The sequence below is a fragment of the Apium graveolens genome, chromosome 3, assembly GCF_009905375.1.
Source record: "Apium graveolens cultivar Ventura chromosome 3, ASM990537v1, whole genome shotgun sequence".
Lineage (NCBI taxonomy): Eukaryota > Viridiplantae > Streptophyta > Magnoliopsida > Apiales > Apiaceae > Apium > Apium graveolens.
The window spans coordinates 144,469,589-144,491,171 of NC_133649.1; positions in this window are offsets into that span (position 1 = coordinate 144,469,589).

Genomic DNA, 21,583 nt, shown 5'->3' on the forward strand with positions numbered 1-21,583 from the left:
AACTTAACAACAGGACATATCAGGAATTACTGAAATCAGAACTTACTGAAGTCAGAACTTAATATCAGAACTTAAGGTGTTAGAAGATACATATCAGTACTTAAGTGCGGGAAGACTTTCAGATAAGGAATGCGGCTGATTTACAGGAGAGAAGATCTGGACTACAACAATAGAAGATATGCATGGAAAGAGTTAGAAGACTAGAGGACTTGTAGAAGATATCTAATTGATATATTTTAAAAGAAAAAATTATATTCCATATCAATTAGAATATATCTTGTAACTGTGTACTATATAAACACAGCTTAGGGTTTACATTATATGTGTTATCATTATCGAGAAACATTATTCATTGTAACCTAGCAGCTCTTAGTGATATTTGTTCATCACTGAGAGAGAACAACAGTTCATATTGTAACAGAGTTTATTTAATATACTTAATCTTTGTTACATACTTGTGTTTGACTCGATTTGATTGTATAAACACTGTATTCAACCCCCTTCTATAGTGGTGTGTGACCTAACAAGTGGTATCAGAGCTTTTCTGTTAACACACATACAGTAAAGATCCAAACAATTATGTCTGAAGAACCACAAACCCCAACTAAGCCCACCAAAACTCAAGAAACTCAAAGCACTCAAACCCACAGTCGATATGAGACTATTAGGGTTCCCATACTGAGACCTTCTGAGTATCCCATATGAAAAGTGAAAATGGCTATGTTTTTGGAAGCTACAGATCCAGAATACCTTGACAGAATCAATGAAGGACCATATAAGCCTACCAAGCTCTCTATTGCATTTGCTGATCAACCAGCAAAGTCCATACCAAAGGAAAAAGGTGATTATACAGCTGAAGACATCTCATCTATTGCCAAGGATGCAAGGGTAAGCCATTTGATGTATAATGTTATGGATAATGTCATGTCAAACAGGGTAATTGGATGCAAGACTGCAAAGGAGATATGGGATGTTTTGGAGACAAGATGCCAGGGAACTGATGCAATCAAAAAGAACAAGAGGACTATACTCACTCAAGAGTATGAGCACTTTGACTCAAAAGCCGATGAGTCATTAACTGATTTATATGACAGGTTTGCCAAACTCTTGAATGATCTATCACTGGTGGACAAGGAATATGATCTTGAAGATTCAAATCTAAAATTCCTTTTAGCTCTTCCTGAAAATTGGGATTTGAAGTCTACTACCATAAGAAACAACTATGACCTTACTGAAACTACTCTTGATGAAATTTATGGTATGCTCAAGACTCATGAACTTGAGATGAATCAAAGGAGCAAGAGGCATGGAAGAAAGTCAAGGACAATTGTTCTTAAAGCTGAGGATGAATCTCTTAAAGTGATTACCTCAAAAAGGGGAAAAGGAAAGGCTCTCATCATAAAGTCTGATTCAGAGTCATCAAATTCTGATGATGATAATTTAGAAACTGAAAGATTATCTGAAGTTGATGTTGATGCAGAGATGATGCAACTGTGTGCTCTTATGGTGAAGGGTATCACAAAGATAGCCTACAGGAAATTCAGAAAGGGAAAGAAGTTTTCCAGGAAAGGTGGAAGTTCTGATAAGAAAGGATTCCAAAAGTCTAAAGGCAAAGAAGGAAAGTCTGTCAGAGAAGACAACTCAAATGTCAAATGCTACAATTATGGTGAAAGAGGCTACATATCTCCTGATTGCAAGAAAGGAAAAAGTGACAAAGGCAAGGCACTTGTCACAAAGAAGAAAAGTTGGACAGAAACTTCAGATTCTGAAAATGAGGTGAACTATGCCTTGATGGCAAATGCTGATAGCAGTACTGAAACTGCTGAATTGAAGGTACCTCAAACAACTTATGCTTTTCATACTGATGATATTACTGAGTTGAGATTATATCTTAAAACCATGTTCATTAGTTATAGAGATCAGACTTTAACATGTGAAAGATTAACATCTGAAAATCTTTCTTTTAAAAACAAAAATGACTATTTAGAAAAGGAGTTAGTTTTTCTTCATCAAACTAAGAAAGAAAGAGATGAGGCTTTGTATGTTAGAGATGAGGTACTAAAATTGAATGAATCTCTAAAAACTGATTTAGAAAAGGAAAGAGAGATCATCAAAACTTGTACTAACTCTGGCAGAACAACTCAGGATATACTAAGTAGTGGAAACTGGAAAGAGGGCTTAGGGTATGGAGATGATAAAAGTGAGAAAGGAACTGTGAAAATTGAGCCAACTGTTGTTAAACAGACTGCTAAGCCAAAGGTAAATTGTAATAACCCCAAAATTTTGAACTTTTTGTAACCCTTATGAATAGTGTTTTTGCTGATTATGCTGAATAATAAAACTTTTCATGCCACACTATGTAGGGGTTCCTCTATTGTTATTCTGAGATCTTATTAGTACTCTATATGGTATATAAGTGTATGTAAAGATCGTCAGAATCCAAATTCGAACACTTTGATTTTCCCCGAAAATCCACCAGATACCGAAAGAGTTGAGTATAAGGTAACGGGATAAAAAGGATTTAAATTCAAGGATTATAAGAGAGGATCATAAAAGGAATATAATGTATTGAGAAAGGTTAAGGAAACCCAAGTAATAAGATCCCGGGTATGATCCCTCAAACGATAAACGAGAACGAAAGTTAAGCGAACCGTATAACAGATCAGCGGTCATTAGCCAAGTAATTAGGAGCTAATCAAAGAGGTTATTGATGATGATGTCACCACACCAAAAAGAAGAGGACAAGTGTGGGAAGATAACATAGGAGGATGACATAAGCATGACCAAAGGGAAGGAAGTGTTGGTTGATTATAAACCCCACAAAATTTACCATGGTTAAAAGGTAATTAAGCAAAACAAAAGGCAAAACAACCAAAAAAACAATTCAAATCACAAAAACACATTTTGACTTCACTTTTTCATGAAGAAGCTCTCGGCCTTTTCCATTTCAAGGAAGAAGAAAATTCAAAAACCAAGTTCCAAGCCTTCTTAATTAGTGAGGTAATTATCTAAGGTTCCTTGTACATAGATATAGATATCCTATGAATCTAAGCTTCCAATTCATTCACAATCTCTTCCAATAATTCATGGAAAAAGAGAGTGAATAGTGTTTTTCAAGAACTTGAAATTTTGATCTTGTGTTTTTGCTTAGATAAAGCTTTAGTAAGGATTTTCCAAGGTTGTTCCAAGCTCATTACTTACACCTACTCACAAGGAAGGTATAATCTCTTAACCTAGCATAGTTATTGAATGTTAAGAGCTTTTTATGAGTAGTATAGTTCATGAGAAGCATGGTTATTGAATATTTAGAGATTGGTTGGTTTTGTAATGTTTTTTGGAATGGTAAATCTTGATTATTAGTTAATGAACTTAAGTAAGCTCTTAGTTCATGATTGAAAAGTAGTATAAATTGGAAATCTTGAGTTGTTGGGGCTGTTATAGTAAAGAATGGATGAAGTTTGGTTGTAGTGGTGATTGTGGGTTGAATTGTGAATTGATTGGAATGGTTTAAATTTGGTAATCGCGTAAACATAGCCGTCGTAATGCCCGATTTACCTTAGACTGGTTTTGTTCTTAACATCAGGACCCGTGAACTCACTATTAGGTTTTGACCATTGCCATGATTAGATAGTTCATGTTACGAGCTTCATTTTGATATGTGGTTCGCTTGAATCCGATGTACGGTTTAGGAGAAACGACCATTTTAAGTAATGGCATTTCGCGAGCGGACCATTACCCCTCGCCTTATTTGAAACCTTGGTTAAGGCCCCTAAAAGACTAATTGGATTACGAAACAATTATGTAAAGTGGACTAGGCAGTTGTTAGGGTATTCGTGAAAGCGTCGCCTTAAAATTCGTAACAGTTAATTTATTAAAAATGGTGGAGCCGAGGGTACTCGAATGACTTATATGATTTGTTAAGCGTAGAAATGACCATAAGCAAACGTTAGGGTTCAATTTGTTAAAGTCTAGTTTCTTAAGCGACCGTGGTTTAATTCCGGCTTATGTTGTTGTTCATAGGTTACCGGACCCACTCTAAGCTTAAGTCTACCCCGGAGCACTCAGGCAAGTTTTCTACCCGTTATACTGTTGTTGTGATGTATATATGTATATGCATTATCTTGTGATAAAGTGCATGAATGTTATTAGCAAATCTTGCGATATATTGGAGCATGCTGATATGGTATATATGCATGTCTGTTTCATAATCTTGATATCTAATTATTGATTCAATTGCTTATAAGTTGCATAATACATATGCTAGAGATAAGCAGTAGTTGCATATACCCTTAGTATAGGGGACCCAAAGGTGAACATATTTCTAAATCGGGAGTCGATGTTCCTGAGTATAATATATATATATATATATTTATATATATAGATATAGATATAGTTATCAAAATTATTAATCGAATAAGCTTTATTCGATAACTTTATTTTATTTAATGAATATTATTTTGAATATTCATTCGAGGACTTATGACTCCGTTTAGTTTAATTAATGAATATTACTTTGAATATTCATTCGAAGACTTAAGACTCCGTTTATTTTATTTAATGAATATTATTTTGAATATTCATTTGAGGACTTATGACTCCGCTTATTTATTACATAATATTCTTTATTTTATTAAATAATAATGTTTCGATAATCAAACTTATTTTTGATTATTCAACTAAAGATCATACTTTCGTATAAGTATATCTTTGGTTATTTATTTTTCATTTCAAGTATGAGTTTTAAAAACTCCTACCTCGATTATTTTTATAAGGATCATCCTTATGGGAATATTATTTAAATAATAATATTCAAATACTTTCTAACATATCGGGACTGATTTATTTTATTAAATCAGCGTTACTCTAAACATTCTTTAAAATGTTTTCGAGTCTTCAAAATGATTTTAAAAGTTAGGGCGGATCCCAAAACTCATTTTTTATATTTAAGATCTTCCTTTCAAAGGGGATTTAAATACTCGCTCAAAACCTGAGGGATCCGGCTCTGTGGTGTGTTTTATATTCGCAACAAGGTTGTTATTTTGATAAAAGAGTTTTTGATTACTTAACCAACACTCGGGAAGTAAAATTCTTAAAATAAGTTAATCCATTAACGGGCACCGCCTGGGAAATATCGGTGAGTTTTCCTTTCCAACTAGATACGAGTTCTTGGTGGAGCCGTATCAACAAGTTTCTACTTGGGGAAAGGGGGGACAAGCTTTACGTTTCAGAGTCATGGATTTCATCTGAACTAGGAGTGGCATAAGTGGTCGAGTGGCGCCGGCCCAGCCTTATTATATTGGCCCAAATGGCCTCGAAGTTTCGCTAAGACGGTCAATTCCTTAGGAGTCCAGTGTTCGGTTGACAAGTAAATCCGACAGGTTCTCCTCTACATGTAGAAAATGGCGAGGTTGCACTACTGCGACTGATCATCGTAAGTGGTCTTCCTGGCGCGGCAAACTCCCGTAATGAGTTCATCATCCAGTTTGGATATTTCTGCAACACTACCCATAGCATTCGATCGAAAGGCTACGGATGGGTGATTGCTGAGGAATTGACAGGGTCAAACGGTTATAATGATGTTTCCCTCAAATGAAGTATCTCATAACTTTATTTCTTTTAAACAACATTTCAAGGATTGAATCTATTCAAGTCTTATCTTGCAGTCTCTTCTATATGATGAACTTTCGAAACTGTTTATACCTTGAACGGTGGTGGTTTAGGTAGTATTCGGAAAAGATATAAGTATATTGGAGTATCTTGTATCTTTATCTTTTCAACTTATATCCAGTTAATGATTATCTTATGAATGACAAAGATTTTCAGAAAAACGTTGAGACAAGGTTAGATATATGAGATCACCTTGCAACGATATTTTTATACAGTTATAAACTGGAACTCTGTGTATATTATACATGTCAGAGGATTTCAAAGATTGTGAAAACTATATATGTATATATATACTGAATATTTTGCGACTTGGTCGTGTTAAGATATCAACTTGGTTCATTTCTTCTTGACCAAGACTTTCATGAGTACTATGAGAATGCTCATATATTGTTAATTATTATACATATTATTTCGGTGGGCTTGTTGCTCACCCTTGCTTTCTTCTGTCATCACACAATATCAGATAGACAAGATGAACAGGACCAAGCTCCCAATTCACGAGCGGATAGGAAACGTTCCGCAGTTTCCTATAGGCGTTGATGTCGCTGTAGCTGAGGTAGGAACTACCAATAGGCTAGGCTTTCAACTTTTGATGTACCAGACTTATGTATCTTTATGAATTGTAATAACGGCAAAGATATGTAAATTTATTCACAAACCCTTTTAAGGTGTAATGGCATATAATTGTGGAATAAAATGACTCGTGTTATTTTTGGATATTCATCTCTGAGACTATAACTTGTGGTGTGTGTGTTTATTGTGGGGTCACAGTACGGAGTAGTTGATTGTTTATTAAGATTGGGTGTTATTAAGGGAAATGGAACTCGTGACAACCCGGATCCCCGACCCCGGATTTGGGGGTGTTACAGAAATGGTATCAGAGCTAAGCGTTATAAACCTCAGAGATGATATGACGTTAAAATAATAAATTCACTAAGGTAATAAGAACTCTTGCCAAGTTCATAGTCGGGCTACCTAACGTAGTACTGACAGTTAAAACCCTTACAAGAACCCTTGTAAATATTATGATAGTAACTGTTATGACCGGTATCTTCGTGTAATATTATTTGTGGATTTGGTATAATATTAAAGCCGAATGAAAATATATTCAATGATTGTACGTTTGTGTGAGTGCAAATTTCTGCATTATAAATTTGCTTTATGTAGTATATGATTTTTCAAAGCAAGAGTTTATTTAATTTCTTTATTTTTGATTTATAAGGAATATTCTAAGCCTTGGAAAAATTTTCTTTTCAAAGGTATTTTGTTCACAAATTTTGAAAATGATTTTATAAAGTCTCTAAAAATCCAAGTTATTTTATGGTATAAATTTTATAATTTTTGAACTTGTATTTTATTTTATAAAAATAAATCATTATAAATTTAAGTTGTCATATTTAGCAAATTACAAGAAAGCCCTTGCATGCAAACCACCCTCTCATTCTTTTCAAGGACAAAGAGGATAATTCCAACCCCACTAACTCTTATTTTTCTAGCCAATTTCCTTCTTTACCCTTGCATGCAAATTGAACCAAGTTCAAGTGGAAGGCTAATCATGTCAATTCCTAATTCCACTCACTTTTGCCAATACAAAAACCATAAAATAAGCAAAGACATGATCATTTCACTTCACTCACCACCACACTTTCTCCTCCCTCCTCCCTCTCTCACTCTCGGCTTTTAGCCGAAACCCCCTTCCCCATTTTTTTTTCTCATTCCTCAACCAAGCTTCTACTCTTTAAACAAGTAAATGTTACTTCCCATACCATGATCACTCAAATTTCAAAGAGTTTTGAGTAGAAAGTTTAAGTTTAAAGGTTGCATGTAAAGGTTTTAGTGAAACTCAAAATACAACCTTGATTCTTGTGAGTTTAGGGTTGTTTTCAGAGGACTACAAGGAATGGATAAGTGCCAAGTCTTGAGAAGGAAACTCTTGATGATTAAATGGCCCTTCCCATCCATTTTATTCGGCCATGACCATATGGGAGCTGAATGAATGGTCCTTGAGATCATTCTTGTTGTTTTGCTCAAATTTTGCATGTTTATGTGATAATGAATTAAATTTTATGGTGAAAATTTGATAAAACTCCTTGAATGCTAAGTGATCATCTAGGTATAGCTCATGCTAGGCTTGCATGTCAATTTTATGGTAGAATATATGTAGAAAATGTGTTGTTTTGGTTTGCAAAACCCGAGCACATGCATGCATGTGGATTTCTCTTAGAATATTATAAGATTTTGATCATTTGGAAAGATTTTGTTAGTGAGCCTTAATTTCAGTAGTAATAATGTGTTAATATTCATTTATGCTTCTTGTTGCATTGTAATAATTCGTGGTTATCTTTTATAAAATGCATATCTTGTGGTTTCAAAAACTTAATGATTGGTGAGTTGAGAAATGTGATCTCTTTTGTTTTGCCATAATTGTACCTTAGGTAAGGATGATCTCACCCAAGGTTATTTTGAGAATAAGGGAGTTATTTCAGTAGATTACCATGTATAAGTCTTGGTTTAAGTATTGGGATGTTGGTAGTTGAGTTTGTCAAGTCAAAACCTTGGAGTAATGAGAGTTATAGTTTCTGCAGAAAATCAGTTTAGTACCCTGAGATTTAGAGTGAGTTTTGACCATGTCATTGATGTGCACTTTGAGGCCCAAGCCACCAGAAGTTAGTATTGGGAGTATATAAAAGGTTTTAGGAGTTGATTGGAGGTTTGCATGTCATTTGATTAGGTGCACAAGTAGAATAACAAAATCTGTCCAGCAGGGGACAGTTTTGTTGCAACTTAGAAATAGGAAGATTTGACCATGTCATGGGTAGGCCCTCATTAGGCCCTATTGGGCCTTAGTTAGAGGGAGTGTCAGAGAAGTTTTTCCAACCATAGTTCATAGAATATGAGTTAGAACCATGTGTCACAAGTTAATTCAAGTAAGGGCGTTTTCTGCCCAGAAAAACAGGGGAACCTTGGACTTTTAGCTTAGGCCCAAGAAGGCCCAAGCCAGGCCCTTGAGCCACATCAATTTTGTGAGATGCCCTTAGGTCAGGAGAGTCTTGTGTAAAAGTTTTGAAGGAAAACTTTGTAGTTAAAGAGTGCCTAATGCACTCAAGAAACTATAGTTGTCATTCTGAAATTTGCACCAGTGAGCGCTTTCACTTATCACATAGTTTTAGAACACTTAGAAGTGAGTATTAGGTCGACCACCATAGTTGTAAGATGGTATAAGGTCAGTAGAGCTAAAGGCACAAGTGAGGGTCAATAGGTTTTGGATAATTTAGGAAAGGCACATTGAGTTAGGAAGCCAAAATTAGAAGACCTTGTCTAGTTTAGCGACCAAGTGACTTAAGATGTGAATCGAGATCATCCAAGCCTAGTGTTGCATTATGGTATATATGGTGTTATTTGGTGTTAATATATGATATGTGAATATGTGGCTATGTGTGTACTTTTGTAATTTAAAAGTGAATATAAAATTAAGTGCGTATAGGCCTTAGTGCCGTCCGTGTTTAATTTCAAGTTGTAAATAGGTTAAGATGGTAAGAATATATTATAATGAAGATTATTATTATTATGTAGGATCTCGAGATGAGGGAAAACTTGCTATAAAGGTCGAGTGAAGCTCCAGTTGCTCCTACCAGTCAGACCAGACCAGCCTTTCTCAAGGCAAGTGATTCAACTTGACCTTCGTATTTACTATAAACAGTTCATATATATATTGATGCAATTATCCTGAGTCATTTTAATATATTTTAAATCAAGCGTATCTTTTATTTATCTTTGAATTATATAGAAATGCCATGAACCCTCGAGTATGTATTACAAGTAGTTCAAAAGCCTTTTCATGATAGTTAAATGCCATGATAAAATGAAGAGTTGATATATTACTTGATTGATCCTCTTAATTAACATGCTGATGATTCCTAAGTATTAATATCTCATCCTGATAACTTGAATCCCTATAGAACCTTACCTTGAACCCTGAAAGTCAGAAACTTATCAAAGTGATCCATCATTGATTGATACCCTCTTTCTTATCTTAAAGCTTGACAACTCTGATATATCCTGAGCTAAAGAATCATTTCTTCATACCTTAACACCTATAGTATTCATGAAGCTTATCTTCTTGATGATCCAACACATGTACCTTGACGAGAAACCATTGCTTTAAGCCCAGTTTGGCATTACCCCTTTATATTATCCATTAGTCTCACTAAATTTTCCTGTCCAAGTTCTGACATATGAAAACCTTTTGGTTACCCTAATAGAGTAAAATTTTGTAAATCATGGCCCTGAGATTTAGTACCATATTTCCCGTGTTTGGAGTTGATCTATAATCCCTTAATAAAAATGTTTACTGTTAAAAGAGATTTTGTTATAATTTGGCATCAATTTTTGAAATAAATAAAATATGGGTTTTCAGTCCCAAAGGGGATAAATGTTTTCCTTGAATAGTGGATCTGGACTGACACGCGAGTCCTTTCCACACTTATATTAGGCTTAAAAGTTTCCTAGGGATTCCCGTTAATGTTTTAGAACCCAGCGAGGTTCGGAATTACTTCGCGGCTGATCACCGGCTCTAGTCCGTAGCGTCATAAAATGATTTTGATTAAGACATGATTTTAAAATTGTTTTGATACAAGCAAAATGATGCCATCTCACATAGTTTTATCTCTCGTTACCATTGGTTATATCTTTCCATTGTCATTCTTTAATATATATCTTGATTTATGTTTTGTGTCATACTGTTAGCACTTGTTGAGCATTTGGCTCACTCCTTGCTTTACCCTGATATTACAGCTAGCAGCTATGGTTAGATTCAAGCAGACTGCCCATAAGACCTGTGATGCTGATGCTTATGTTCGAGCTTAGGTAGAATAAGTAATAATAGTTTGTGTGAGGACTCGGTACTTTTAATCAGATGTAATAGTTGGTAGTGTTGGGCTGTTCCAAACCCTAAACTGTAAGATCTTGGAGTTGGTTGTGTATTCTTCTTTTAAAATGTTGTAATAGTTATATTTAATTTGTTGTTTAAGTTGGGGGCGTGACAGGTTTTGGTATCAGAGCTACGGTTTAGAGTCCCTGGACAACCCAAATAGGTTATAGGATATGTGTGTAGGTTATAGATATTATGCGAGAGAGTAGGTTAAGTAAATTATTATTAATACTCCTCTTATTGGTTGTCAGCAAAGGGCACATTCCTCGTCATCCTCTGGGTCGGACGACATTATTGCTTTCACAGTGTATGCTGAGCTGAGGCGCGAGTTCGACATGCTTCAGGGCAAGTACGACCGACTGATAGACCGACTGAAGAACGTGTATCTGGACAGCCGAAACTACGAAGGGAAGCCCAATGAGCAGATGACTGCGAGACTTGAGACCTTGGTTCAGTACGTCAACACTAAGCTTGAGGAGATGCCAGCGCACCGGGACCGTACCAGCCAGTATGTCATTCAGATGGTGGCGGATGAGCTCCAGAGCATTGTGAAGACGCTTCGAGAGGAAAAGACTACCAAGCCCCGTTCAGATGGAGTGGAGCCTTAGTTCTTTCCATTTACCTTTCATGTTGTTGTACTATCAGACTCTATGGAATCCCCAATTGTTTCCGTTGTTTCCTTTAAATAAGCCTGTTATTCCTAGAATCAGACTTTGTCCCAATCCTATGTATTGTGACCTTTAAAATTTCAATAATTATGTTATATTGTTCCATTTGCTCTCAACTGTTATTTTACATTTTTATATGCATCATCATATCTGCTTAATTTGGAAACTTGACCCCATATGTAAATAAGAATGCCATGCGATACCCTCGAATAATTTTATCATTCATATCTGTTTTGACATAACTCTTATTTCAGGATTATGCCTCCCAAAAAGAAGAACCCAACAACCACATCCACCACAGACCCAAATATTCTTCGACTAATGGAAACTTTGCAACATCAAACCAATGCTATAGCTCAACAACAACTAACTCTTCAACAACGAATTAAAAACCAAGATAACCGTGAGCCACACCAACCACCAGAACCACCAGTACCACCTAGACAAATTGTCACTTTCAAGGCTTTTCAGAATGTGAATCCACCTGCATTTCATGATACCACTGATCCAGTGATAGCTAACACATGGATCAAGGAGATGGAAAGGGCTTTTGAGTTGGTACAGTTAGGAGACGATCAGAAGACACCTATGTTACTTACTTCCTGAAGGGAGAAGTCATCTATTGGTGGGAATCAGTAAAAGCTATGGAAGTCACTCAGCAGGTTTCTTGGGAGAGATTTAAGAAGTTATTTCTGGACAAGTATTACCCTAAGTACATGCAGAATCAGATGGAGCTAAAATTTCTTAAGTTGAAGCAAGGGAACATGACTGTATTGGAGTATGAGAAGAAGTTCACTGAGTTTTCAAGGTTTGTGACAAAGTATACCAGCACTGAGGAGGAAAAAGCAAAGAAATTTCAGCAAGGATTGGAGCCTTGGATCAGAGATAGGGTGGCTATGTTTGAGCTTGAAACTTATGCGGGAGTAGTACAGAAAGCTGCTCTGATTGAGAATAATGGGATGCAGTCAAGGAAAGAGAGGGATAACAAGAAGAGGAAGGTTCCATTTTATGGAGAAAAGTCTGAAGCCGGAAGTTCACAAGATCAGAATGTAAAGAGGATTGGTTTCCAGAAGGGCGGAAATTTTCAAAAGAAAGGAAATTTGGGTAAAAGGCAAGAATCGAAGGGGAACAATCACACAAGCCAAGGGCAAGTTGGAGAAAACAGGTTCCAGAGGCCAGAATGCAAGCACTGCGGAAGAAGGCACCCCGGAGTGTGTAATAAGCTGAGCATGACATGCTACAGGTGCAATCAGAAGGGACATTTGGCGAATGAGTGCAAGATGCCGAAGCCAGGAGTTATGTGTTACAAGTGTGGGAAGACTGGACACATAGCTAGGGAGTGCAAGGCAACCGGACCAGTCAAAGCTCTGATGAATGTGGCAAGTACCAGTGCAAGCGTGCCAGCTGAGGTATTGGCATTACCTCCACCACCTACACCAACCCCGCAAGCAACAGCAAGGACATTTGATTTGAAGATGAAGGATGCTGTACAAAATTCGGAGGTGATAGCAGGTACACTTTTACTCAATAATGTCAAAGCTAAAGTATTGATTGATTCGGGAGCAACAAGATCTTTCATATCAGAATCTTTTGTTGATAAGCTTCAATGTGAGAAAATGATTATGAGTGAGGTAGTAAATGTGGTAATTGTGAACCAAGAGAAGATTCATGTGAATCAATTTTGTCCAAAGTGTGAGATTGATAATTCGGGGTATAAGTTTTCAGCCAACTTGATACTCTTCAAGTTGGGAGAGTTTGACATAATTTTAGGAATGGATTGGTTAGGAGAGAATAACGCTCAGATTAATTGTAAGACCAAGAGAGTGTATTTAAAGACGAAGAGTGGAGAGAATGTAGTATTTAAGGGGCAGAGGCAAGAGCAACTATTTCTTACAATTGTTCAGGCTAAGAAGCTACTTAGAAAAAGTTGTGAGTCGTTCCTAGCTTATGTAGTGGATTCAGAAAAAGGCAGCCCCAGTATGGAAGATATCCCTGTAGTTAACGAGTTCCCGGATGTATTTCCCGATGAACTACCAGGCTTACCACCAGATCGATAAATCGAGTTCGAGATCAACCTTGCTCCAGGAACGGAACCAGTTTCAAAGGCCCCATATAGGATGGCACCAGCAGAAATGAAAGAGTTGGCGAGCCAGCTACAAGAATTGTTGGATAAGGGAGTGATACGGCCAAGTGCGTCGCCATGGGGAGCACCTGTTCTGTTTGTAAAGAAGAAAGATGGGAGTATGCGTCTATGCATAGATTATCGGGAGTTGAATAAGGTAATGATCAAGAACCGCTACCCGCTACCAAGGATAGATGACCTTTTTGATCAGTTGAAGGGAGCAAAATGCTTTTCAAAGATTGACTTGAGATCGGGATACCATCAATTAAAGATCAAAGAAGAAGATGTTCCCAAGACCGCATTCAGGACCAGATATGGGCATTATGAATTCCTAGTAATGCCGTTTGGACTGACCAACGCTCCGGCCGCATTTATGGATCTGATGAATCGGGTATTTAAGAAGTATTTGGACAAATTTGTCATGGTATTTATTGATGACATCCTTATTTATTCTAAGTCGGAAGAAGAACATAAGCAGCACCTCTGGATAGCATTGGAGATACTCCGACAAGAGAAGTTGTATGCCAAGTTTACCAGATGTGAGTTTTGGTTAAAGGAAGTTCAATTTTTGGGGCATGTCATTGGAAATGAGGGAGTTAAAGTGGATCCGGCAAAGATTGAGGCAGTTATGAGTTGGGAGAGGCCAAAGACTCCTATGGAAGTGCGAAGTTTTCTAGGATTGGCCGGATATTATAGAAGATTCGTCAAGGATTTCTCGAAGATCGCCACGCCATTGACCAAGTTAACCAGAAAGAATCAAAAGTTTGAATGGAGTGCAGAATGTGAAGATAGCTTTCAAGAGTTAAAGCAGAAGTTGGTAACAGCTCCGGTGTTGGTACTTCCAGATGATCAAGGGAATTTTGTAATATTCAGCGACACTTCACATAAGGGTTTGGGTTGTGTGTTGATGCAACACAGTAAAGTGATCGCATATGCGTCAAGACAGTTGAAACCGCATGAGTTAAAGTACTCGACGCATGACTTGGAACTAGCCGCCATAGTGTTCGCACTTAAGATTTGGAGACATTACCTCTACGGAGAGAAGTGTGAAATCTACACGGATCACAAGAGTTTAAAGTACATTTTTACTCAGAAAGAGCTCAATATGAGGCAGAGAAGATGGCCGGAATTGATCAAGGACTATGACTGTTCGATAAATTACCATCCTAGAAAGGCGAATGTAGTGGCCGATGCTCTGAGTAGGAAGGAGAGACTGAATATGATGATAACATCAAAAGAGTTATCTGAAGAAATCAAAAGATTGAAATTGGAACTTTGTGCTTATGGAAAAGTCGAGGAAGTTTGTCGTGCAATGACCTTTCAGCCAACACTAGTGGAAAAGATAAAGAAGTGTCAAGAAGAAGTAATGGAGAAAGAGAAGAATCAGTTATCTGGAGAGGAGATTAATACTCAAAGGGATGAGCAAGGGATACTAAGGTTTTCATCCAGAATATGGATTCCTCATGTACTTGAATTAAAGAATGAGATCCTCCATGAAGCTCACAATTCGAAATTTTCAATCCACCCAGGAAGCACCAAGATGTATCGAGACTTAAAGAAGAACTTTTGGTGGCCAAATATGAAGCGAGACATGGCAGAATGGGTTGCGAAGTGCTATACTTGTCACAAAGTGAAGGAAGAACATCAACGACCAAGCGGATTAATTCAGCCCTTGAAGATTCCAGAATGGAAATGGGAAAATATCGCTATGGACTTTATAGTAGGACTATCGCGAATGAAATCCGGACATGATGCAATATGGGTTATAATTGATCGTCTTACGAAGTCGGCGCATTTCCTTCCAATAAATGAGAAGTTGTCACTGGACAAGTTGGTTCATCTGTATGTGCGCGAAATCGTACTAAGGCATGGAGTACCCGTATCAATAGTTTCAGACAGAGATCCCCGCTTTAACTCGAGATTCTGGAAGCAATTTCAGGAATGTCTTGGCACGAAGTTGAATATGAGCACGGTATACCACCCGCAGACTGATGGCCAGAGTGAAAGGACAATTCAAACAATTGAAGATATGTTGCGCAGTTGTGCAATCGATTTTGCAGGAAGTTGGGACGACCACTTGCCGTTGATTGAATTCTCTTATAACAACAGCTATCATTCCAGTATCGGCATGCCACCATACGAAGCTTTGTACGGGCAAAAATGTAGATCACCAACAAATTGGGATGAAGTAGGGGAAGGAAGAATTCTCGGCTCGGAATTGGTACAACAGTTGCATGACACAGTCAAGTTAATTCAGAAAAGGTTGCTTGCTGCTCAAGATAGACAGAGGAAGTATGCGGATCCAGCGCGTAAGGATGTTCAATTCCAAATTGGCGAAGCTGTGTTGCTGAAGGTGTCACGAAGAAAAGGGTTGATGAGATTTGGCAAGAAAGGAAAGTTAGCACCTAGATACATAGGTCCTTTTGAGATTTTGAGTCAAGTAGGAAAGGTGGCCTACGAGTTGGCCTTACCACCTCAGTATCAGCATGTGCATAATGTGTTCCATGTGTCGTTGCTTAAGAAGTACAATCCTGACGCTAGCCATGTGATAGAATATGAACCTGTAGAAATTCAGGCAGACCTATCATTTGTGGAGCAACCGGTTAAAATACTCGACTGGCAAGTAAAGAGTCTTAGGAATAAGTCGGTAAAGATAGTGAAAGTGCTTTGGAGGAACCCTAAGGTCGAAGAATCGACTTGGGAGTTAGAGTCTGATATGCGTTCCCGGTATCCTCATCTGTTCTCTTAGATTCTGGGGACAGAATCCCTTAAGGGGGAGAGGATGTTACGACCGGTATCTTCGTGTAATATTATTTGTGGATTTGGTATAATATTAAAGCCGAATGAAAATATATTCAATGATTGTACGTTTGTGTGAGTGCAAATTTCTGCATTATAAATTTGCTTTATGTAGTATATGATTTTTCAAAGCAAGAGTTTATTTAATTTCTTTATTTTTGATTTATAAGGAATATTCTAAGCCTTGGAAAAATTTTCTTTTAAAAGGTATTTTGTTCACAAATTTTGAAAATGATTTTATAAAGTCTCTAAAAATCCAAGTTATTTTATGGTATAAATTTTATAATTTTTGAACTTGTATTTTATTTTATAAAAATAAATCATTATAAATTTAAGTTGTCATATTTAGCAAATTACAAGAAAGCCCTTGCATGCAAACCACCCTCTCATTCTTTTCAAGGACAAAGAGGACAATTCCAACCCCACTAACTCTTATTTTTCTAGCCAATTTCCTTCTTTACCCTTGCATGCAAATTGAACCAAGTTCAAGTGGAAGGCTAATCATGTCAATTCCTAATTCCACTCACTTTTGCCAATACAAAAACCATAAAACAAGCAAAGACATGATCATTTTACTTCACTCACCACCACACTTTCTCCTCCCTCCCTCCTCCCTCTCTCACACTCGGCTTTTAGCCGAAACCCCCCTCCCCATTTTTTTTTCTTCATTCCTCAACCAAGCTTCTACTCTTTACACAAGTAAATGTTACTTCCCATACCATGATCACTCATATTTCAAAGAGTTTTGAGTAGAAAGTTTAAGTTTAAAGGTTGCATGTAAAGGTTTTAGTGAAACTCAGAATACAACCTTGATTCTTGTGAGTTTAGGGTTGTTTTTAGAGGACTACAAGGAATGGATAAGTGCCAAGTCTTGAGAAGGAAACTCTTGATGATTAAATGGCCCTTCCCATCCATTTCATTTGGCCATGACCATATGGGAGCCGAATGAATGGCCCTTGAGCTCATTCTTGTTGTTTTGCTCAAATTTTGCATGTTTATGTGATAATGACTTGAATTTTGTGGTGAAAATTTAATAAAACTCCTTGCATGCTAAGTGATCATCTAGGTATAGCTCATGCTAGGCTTTCATGTCAATTTTATGGTAGAATATATGTAGAAAATGTGTTGTTTTGGTTTGCAAAACCCAAGGACATGCATGCATGTGGATTTCTCTTAGAATGTTGTAAGATTTTGATCATTTGGAAAGATTTTGTTAGTGAGCCTTAATTTCAGTAGGAATAATGTGTTAATATTAATTTATGCTTCTTGTTGCATGGTAATAATTCGTGGTTATCTTTTATAAAATGCATATCTTGTGGTTTCAAAAACTTAATGATTGGTGAGTTGAGAAATATGATCTCTTTTGTTTTGCCATAATTGTACCTTAGGTAAGGATGATCTCACCCAAGGTTATTTTGAGAATAAGGGAGTTAGTTCAGTAGATTACCATGTATAAATCTTGGTTTAAGTATTGGGATGTTGGTAGTTGAGTTTGTCAAGTCAAAACCTTGGAGTAATGAGAGTTATAGTTTCTGCAGAAAATTAGTTTAGTACCCTGAGGTTTAGAGTGAGTTTTGACCATGTCATTAATGTGCACTTTGAGGCCCAAGCCACCAGAAGTTAGTATTGGGAGTATATAAAAGGTTTTAGGAGTTGGTTGGAGGTTTGCATGTCATTTGATTAGGTGCACAAGTAGAATAACAAAATCTGTTCAGCAGGGGACAGTTTTGTTGCAACTTAGAAATTGGAAGATTTGACCATGTAATGGGTAGGCCCTCATTAGGCCCTATTGGGCCTTAGTTAGAGGGAGTGTCAGAGAAGTTTTTCCAACCATAGTTCATAGGATATGAGTTATAACCATGTGTCACAAGTTAATTCAAGTCAGAGCGTTTTCTGCCCAGAAAAACAGGGGAACCTTGGACTTTTAGCTTAGGCCCAAGAAGGCCCAAGCCAGGCCCTTGAGCCACATCAAGTTTGTGAGATGCTATTAGGTCAGGAGAGTCTTGTGGAAAAGTTTTGAAGGAAAACTTGTAGTTTAAGAGTGCCTAATGCACTCAAGAAACTATAGTTGTCATTCTGAAATTTGCACCAGTGAGCGCTTTCATTTATCACATAGTTTTAGAACACTTAGAAGTGAGTATTAGGTCGTCTACCATAGTTGTAAGATGGTATAAGGTCATTAGAGCTAAAGGCACAAGTGAGGGTCAATAGGTTTTGGATAATTTAGGAAAGGCACAACGAGTTAGGAAGCCAAAATTAGAAGACCTTGTCTAGTTTAGCGACCAAGTGACTTAAGATGTGAGTCGAGATCATCCAAGCCTAGTGTTGTATTACGGTATATATGGTGTTATTTGGTGTTAATATATGATACGTGAATATGTGGCTATGTGTGTACTTTTGTAATTTAAAAGTGAATATAAAATTAAGTGCGTATAGGCCTAAGTGCCATCCGTGTTTAATTTCAAGTTGTAAATAGGTTAAGATGGTAAGAATATATTATAATGAGGATTATTATTATTATGTAGGATCTCGAGACGAGGGAAAACTTTCCATAAAGGTCGAGTGAAGCTCCAGTTGCTCCTACCAGTCAGACCAGACCAGCCTTTCTCAAGGCAAGTGATTCAACTTGACCTTCGTATTTACTATAAATAGTTCATATATATATTGATGCAATTATCCTGAGTCATTTTGATATGTTTTAAATCAAGCGTATCTTTTGTTTATCTTTGAATTATATAGAAATGCCATGAACCCTCGAGTATGTATTGCAAGTAGTTCAAAAGCCTTTTCATGATAGTTAAATGCCATGATAAAATGAAGAGTTGATATATTACTTGATTGATCCTCTTAATTAACATGCTGATGATTCCTAAGTATTAATATCTCATCCTTATAACTTGATTCCCTATAGAACCTTACCTTGAACCCTGAAAGTCAGAAACTTATCAAAGTGATCCCTCATTGATTGCTACCCCTCTTTCTTATCCTAAAGCTTGACAACTCTGATATATCATGAGCTAAAGAATCATTTCTTCATACCTTAACACCCATAGTATTCATGAAGCTTATCTTCTTGATGATCCAACACCTGTACCTTGACGAGAAACTATTGCTTTAAGCCCGGTTTGGCATTACCCCTTTATATTATCCATTAGTCTCACTAAATTTTCCTGTCCAAGTTCTGACATATAAAAACCTTTTGGTTACCCTAATAGAGTAAAATTTTGTAAATCATGGCCCTGAGATTTAGTACCATATTTCCCGTGTTTCGAGTTGATCTATAATCCCTTAATAAAAATGTTTACTGTTAAAAGAGATTTTGTTATAATTCGGCATCAGTTTTTGAAATAAATAAAATATGGGTTTTCAGTCCCAAAGGGGGATAAATGTTTTCCTTGAATAGTGGATCTGGACTGAGATGCGAGTCCTTTCCACACTTATATTAGGCTTAAAAGTTGCCTAGGGATTCCCGTTAATGTTTTAGAACCCAGCGAGGTTCGGGATTACTTCGCGGCTGATCACCGGCTGTAGTTCGTAGCGTCATAAAATGATTTTGATTAAGACATGATTTTAAAATTGTTTTGATACAAGAAAAATGATGCCATCTCACATAGTTTTATCTCTCGTTACCATTGGTTATGTCTTTCCATTGTCATTCTTTAATGTATATCTCGATTTATGTTTTATGTCGTACTGTTAGCACTTGTTGAGCAGTTGGCTCACTCCTCGCTTTACCCTGATATTACAGCTAGCAGCTATGGTTAGATTCAAGCAGACTGCCCGTAAGACCTGTGATGCCGATGCTTATGTTCGAGCTCAGGTAGAATAAGTAATAATAGTTTGTGTGAGGACTCGGTACTTTTAATCAGATGTAATAGTTGGTAGTGTTGGGCTGTTCCAAACCCTAAACTGTAAGATCTTGGAGTTGGTTGTGTATTCTTCTTTTAAAATATTGTAATAGTTATATTTAATTTGCTGTTTAAGTTGGGGGCATGACAGTAACATAGTTCGTTCTCGTATAGGGCAGCGGGGCACCGAACCCTGAGGTTCAGGAGCTTCAGCATGAGGATGTTTTATTACATATTGGAGATCAAATTGTGAATCCAATAGAATACCCTAACGAGGGACCGGATGAGATTCATATTGAGAATGTTACGGTTGAGGATGTTATCCCAGAAGGGATTGTTGCTGAGGAGGATCTCGTGGAGAATCCTGACGAGAATGAAGAGAGGACCGCTGAGGAATTGATGACCGTAGTCAGGGCGACTACCAGAGCTAGAATGGCCGCGAGGGTGGCACTAGAGGATGAAGAGTTACCAAGGGCACAAAGGATAATGAGGGCCAAAAGGAGTGGGGCCTTCCACGGCACTAATTATACCAGTATCAGACCCTCTTCCAGAGGTTCCTGTAGACATCCATGAGGTTCCACCAATTCCTGTTCCCTCCCCTGTACAGAGCCTAGCACCTACTGAGGAAATGCCACCTTTATCTCATGCACCATTGTCACCTGATACCGTGCTTTGTTATGCATTTGGATCTCCTGGGTCTGCACCACCTGCACCCCATGGACTGCTAGATGCTACCAATCAGGCTTCTCTTATCACCAATTATCATATGACTTTGGGTGGCCTGTCTGAGGTCCGTAATGTTAGAAGTGATCTGTTGGACCGACTTACTGCACCAAGAATTGAGGGCGGGGTACTTCCGGCAGGATTAGCTTATAGCATGGACAGGATTGAGGCTACCACCCGAATTACAGCTAGAGGCCATCTTGAGGGTCAGGTTGGTCCAGCTCTACTTGCGACTATCTTAGACCTCATCACCTCTGTGATGGAGCAGGTTAGGGATGTCGTGCGTGCCCGCATGTCTTGATCCACGGTAGTGTGCAGAGCCAGAGTGATCAGACAAGGGTTTTATGTAGCACCACTTTTGGAGGATTAGCCTAAGTTATGAATGTTTAGTTTTAATGACTAGATGAATATCTATGGTAGTACTTTTGGGATAGAAGCGATCCGATCAAATGATGTAATTTTCTTTAATGTGTTCAGTTGTTGTACCCTCGAACAAATGGTTATGTATATATTCGTTAATTTCAGTTCAGATCAGTTTGTTTGTGATAAGTTCATATTGTTAATTGCACTATTAACACTTAAGAGAGTGTCATGAAGTTTATAGAACTTGAGAATTCATAATTTGCAATCATGCAAGGACTGAATGAGGGAAAGACTTAAGCAAAGTAAATAAGACAAATATCCAGAGATTCTCAAAAATTTTCCAAGCATTATGCCCCCACGAGGAATAAGATTAGGGGCAAACCTTGAATGTGATAATCAGGGAGGTCGCAATTAAGATATAAGGAACCCAGAATATAATGAAGTGGAAAATGAGGATTTTAAA